Here is a 4,979-nt window from a genome sequence, read left to right on the forward strand (position 1 = left end):
CTCATGGCCCAAGCCCTAGTTGCTCCCCCTGTGTCCTTGGCAGGGAATGACACCAGAGTGCCCCGATGCTCCAGTGTGTGGTCTAAAATCCACGCCTACAACAACAGCCCACCCTCTGATCCAGCCCAACACCAAACACCCCTCACCAGCTCTAACTCCAAGGGAAACCCCCAGGTCAGGGTCCCTATACTCATCTCGTGGGTTGTCCTGACTCCACCCATGGTCAGGTCCAGGGTGCTCCTTGCCCTGCCACAGCCAGAGCCCAACTGCCCCATGCCCAGAGGCTGCGTGTCTCTGCCCAGCTCAGTCCCTTGCAGTGTCCTCACTCCTTTCTGCCCAGGGCCCAGGGGTGCAGGGTCCCGCAGCACCAGCCCAGCCTGGGCAGCCCCTGGCTCCGCTCACCCAGGCAGCTCCCACCTGTGCCCTGGTGCCCCTGGCTCCCTGCAGCCTGCCTCCAGCTGCACGGCCCCCTCGCACAGGAGCAGGGAGCCCTGGGACCAGGACACACGCAGCCCTCGGTATCCAGCTACTCGTCATATCCCAGCACAACAACCATCCAAATAAAGCCCACTTTCACCAGGGAACAGACAAACAAATATCCCCTGGCATGATCTTCACAGTCAAAGCAAACAAGGCCCAGCGCCAGGGCTGGATGTAGGGCTCCTCTTGGGAGAGGCAGACTGGATACAGCTGCTTCTTGGGGGTCTCAAGGTAGAGCTTTCCCCTCCCATGCGAAAAGGGTCAGTTCATGCTTTTCAAGAAGAAAGTGGCACAGCCTTGGTGAACTGAGACCTGGCGGAGACCTCCCGGGCTCTTGTGGACATGGGTCTGAAAAATAGAGACAAGAGTGGTGCTGATGGACTGGACCCCAAACTCACTTGGCCCCTCTGTGCTCTCCTCCTGGCCATGGGGAGCAGAGGGGGTCCCACATGCTGTGCAGAGCCCAGGGCTGACCCTCCCCTGCTCTCCCCAGGGCCATGGGCAGGGCTGGCCCCGGCTCCCGCAGCCCTGTGGGGTGTGGCTGGAGCAGCTTTGGCTTTGCACTGCACCTTGGCCCCTGCTCCCAGCCCCTCCCTGCCACACGGGGATGGTGAAAGCACAAAGGGATAGCCCAGTGATCTGTGCTGCCTCGCAGGAGAGGAGATGGCAATTATGGAGAGACAGACAGACATCTGGGCCTTGGGGCCTCCTCGGGAGCCTGCTCCTGGCTCTCTTGCTCCTGGGGACAGTAGGTAAGAACCAACCCCCTGCTCTGCTGAGGCAAGGGGTGGTACGTCCGGGGTGTGGTGGCTGTGTTCAACCCCGGTGCAGCTGGGTGCCTCGTGAATGCTCCCGGAGCAGAGAAATCCTGGCAGCCCCATGTTTGCCGAGAATGGCCCAGCTCTGGGTGAGCATTGCGGGGGGGCATAAGTGGGGCATTTTGGGTGTGCTGGTAACTACCGCAGCTCAAGCTGGTCACAGAGCAGCAGGCACCAGCCCCACACACCCAGATCCTCCCCTGCTACCACCCTGGGGCTGTGGTGTGCAGCCTGGGATGGGGCAGCCTGGCACAGAGGAAGGGCATTGGCAGAAATGCCCAGAACATTGTCCTGGCTCTGGGGAGAGAACGGGGTCCCTGTGAGGAAGGAGTGTGCGGGGTCTGGAGCAGCTGCACCACAGGACAACATCACAGACACAGCTCAGGGTGTTCATGTGAAGTCAAGTCATCCCCACAGTGCAGCAGGCTCCTGCCCCCAGCCCAGGGTCTGCCCTGCAGCACCAGGTCCCTGCAGTGGCTGGGCCAGTCCCGGTTCATGTTTCCCTCCGCCCAGCCCAGGCCTGTGGGGCCTCATGGATGCTTCCTCATTCCCCTGTGCAGATCCTGGGCTGCAGGTGACCACGGCGCCTTCCCCCTGGGTCTGCCTGGCCTCAGTGAGCCTACTGCAGTCCTGGTTCACTGTCAGGGGACCGGTGGCCCTGGACTCCCTGCAGATGCAGTGGTATTCAGGGGAGCAGAAGGTGGCTTGGTACGACAGAGGCAGGAGCCAGGCCCAGCCCAGAGCCAGCCTGCTGTCAGAGAAGATGATGAAGAGCGGAGACACCTCCCTATCGCTGCCCATGGTGACCCCGTGGGACAAGGGCGTGTACAAGTGTGTCGTGTGGCACAGGATACAGCAGCACCAGGGGGAGACCAGCCTGCTCCTGCTTGGTGAGGACCAGACCTGGGCTCTGGGAACAGCTGTGGTTGTGGCCGTATTGGGGCTGGATGTGAAAGCAGCACACACACACAAGCCGACGCCATGGCAGTACGAGGTGGTAAGTGAGCGATGCATTTCAGATACCAGGGGTCTCTCTGCCATGGTCCTGTGCAGCCCTGTCTATGGGGAGGGCCCTTGGTCTCTAACCAAAAGCATTGGGAAGCTTCATGCAGGGGGCAGGTGTACTGGCATTGTGTGCCAGCTGTGGGCAGCGCTGTCCTCTCCCCTCCACCCCTGCCAGACTCCTGTGACATGGCCTCTGTGACCCCTGCTCGGGGGGTCTGTCAGTTAAGCATCAGCACTGACACAGGGGCCAGGGCCCACTGGCCTCAGTGGCTCAGTGCCAACCTGACAGAGCAGGGGCGTGTGCACACTCCCCGCCCCAGATCCTGCACGGTTCAGTGATTCTCTGCTTTCCAGTTAGCCCAATGATCTCCATCCCAAGACAACCAGCCATGGCCGACCATTAGCCAGCAGAAATGCTCCTTCCTCCCTGGAGGAGCTGCAGCACCAAGGAGCAGAAGGACACAGGCCTGGAGGGGCCTCCTGGGCTGCTGCATACAGGTCCCTGCGTTCCTGGGATCTCCAGCATCCCAGAGCAAACCCTGGGCCATGACTAGTAGGACAGCAACTGGTGCACAAAGGATGCTAGGCCATGAACCAGAGGAAACCAGAAGGGAGACGAGGCCCTGCCTGTGCCTTAACCCTCCAGCTAGAGGAAGGAGGTGATTGTGAGAGTTTCTCCCTTTTTTCCCTGAGTCCTTTACCACCTGCAACTCTTTCAGCCTCTCTCTTTGTCCTTAGGGCAAGTCAGACCCACTTGCAGAAAACCAGGGAGAAAACTCATATCCTGTGTGTTCATTTTTATGACCTCAGGCTGAGCCTCTGCTACCACCGCCAGGTATGCTCACAAAAGCTGCGGTCAGGGGACAATGAGGTGGAGAATGGGACAGCTCCAGCGAGGGCTTTGGGGCTACAGAGGTGGGTAGGCGTTACCCAGTACTCCCTGCACTGCCCCAGCCCCACACAGCTCCCAGGGGGGGCCAAACCATTCATCACCCTCATGTAATATCCTGGCAGTCCCGCACTAACACCCCCACTGTCTCCCCCAGCCCAGCTGCAGGTGTCTGAGATCCAGGTGTTACCAGAGTGGGACCCCTGGGACAAGGTGCCGTTTGCTGTCCAGCTCCACAACCTCTACCCCAGGGAGGTGCCCTCGATCCAGTGGGGCTGCAATACAGCCAGGAGCTGCAGTGAAGACTCCATGCAGATAGACAACCTGGACGGTACATTGAATGAAACAAACATCTGGAGAGTGCCCAGCCGGAGCCTGACCCGGCCGGAGCTGCAAGTGCGAGTGTGCATCCAGCACAGCCCCAGAGAGCTCCCGGGCAAAAGAGAGCTCAACCTGAGGGCCGCGAGTGAGGAGGGGCCGTGTCCTAGGGTCACAGCCCCACTACAGGGGCAGTGTTGGGTCTGTGTGGTGTGTGAGGGGCTGGGGAGCAGCCCCTGCCAGGCTGCGGCTCCCCTGACAGGGCCTGTCCCTGCCTCTGCCTGTTCCCTTCCCCAGGTCTCCTGCGGCCCCCAGAGCTGTCGGAAATCTCCTGGATCAAGCCCTGGGCCATATGGAAGGGAGTCACCCTGACCTGCTGCATCATGGGGTATTTGCCATGGTAGCTGAGCATGACCTGGCTGCGGAGAGACAAGGGAGAAGCCACTGCTGTGCCGCTGTGGGGGACAGATGAGTACAGCGTGGATCCTGCCACAGCTGTCCTAGCACTGCATGGGAAGAGCTACCAGCAAGAGACAAAAATCATCATTTTGACTTCCAAGTACCAGGGGGCAAAGTACATCTGCTGCATAGGACACCTTGCCCTGGAGACCCCCATCAAGAGGAGCAGTGGTAAGCAGTGGGGGGACAAAAGAGGCCCAGTGGCCATTCCAGGATAAGGGGCCTTGTCATGGGCCCCGTTCTGGTTCTGATCTTGGTGGGTCTATAGGGGAGCAGACCTGCCTGTCACCCAGCCCAGCCCAGAGGGGCTGTCACCCCATGGCACTGCCTGGCCCTGCACACCAGGCCCTCCCAGAGGCTGTCTGGGACAGGAGGTGCCCGGGGCTGTGCTGCATTCCTGACAGGACCCCATGGCATTGGCTGCCAGAAGCTGGGCTCAGGCCAGATGGGGTGGCAAGTGGAGGCATTTTAGGTGCCTGGGGATAGAGCAGGGGCTGGCAATAATTTTGGACAGAGGACCACTTAATGACTTTGGCAAGCTGTCAAGGGCTGCATGGATAGTCCCACCCCTTGACAGGTGCCCCGCCCCTTGGTCACCATCTTGCCCCGCCCCCTAAATCCTGATTTTTGCCACCAGAAGTCCCTCCCCTTGCTGCCAGAAGTACTCCTTTCACCAAGGCGTTTTGCTATCTCAGAGGATCCCAGGACAGGATGTGTCTGGAAACTGGGACTGTGTAACCGACTGCCACTCCTCCACACACCTTTTCCCCTGTTGTGTGCTTATCTGCATTTCCGTCTTAGGAGGAGGGAGGTGGGACCAGCCCTAGGGTCCCAGGCCAGAAGTTTCTGCTAGGCACAGGCTTCCAGTTGTGAGGGTTGGGGATGGGGCAGAGCAGGGCTGGCCTTGCTGCTTCATAGATTCATAGATTCATAGATGTTAGGGTCGGAAGGGACCTCAATAGATCATCGAGTCCGACCCCCTGCATAGGCAGGAAAGAGGGCTGGGTCTA

General features: G+C 60.1%; 1 pseudogene; it reads left to right on the forward strand.

The window, feature by feature from the left end:
* Positions 1-1,326: 1,326 nt before the first annotated feature.
* LOC112548519 lies at positions 1,327-4,187 on the forward strand (annotated as a pseudogene).
* The last annotated feature ends 792 nt before the right edge of the window (positions 4,188-4,979 follow it).

Source organism: Alligator sinensis, unplaced genomic scaffold (assembly GCF_000455745.1).
Source record: "Alligator sinensis unplaced genomic scaffold, ASM45574v1 scaffold1186_1, whole genome shotgun sequence".
Taxonomy (NCBI): domain Eukaryota; kingdom Metazoa; phylum Chordata; order Crocodylia; family Alligatoridae; genus Alligator; species Alligator sinensis.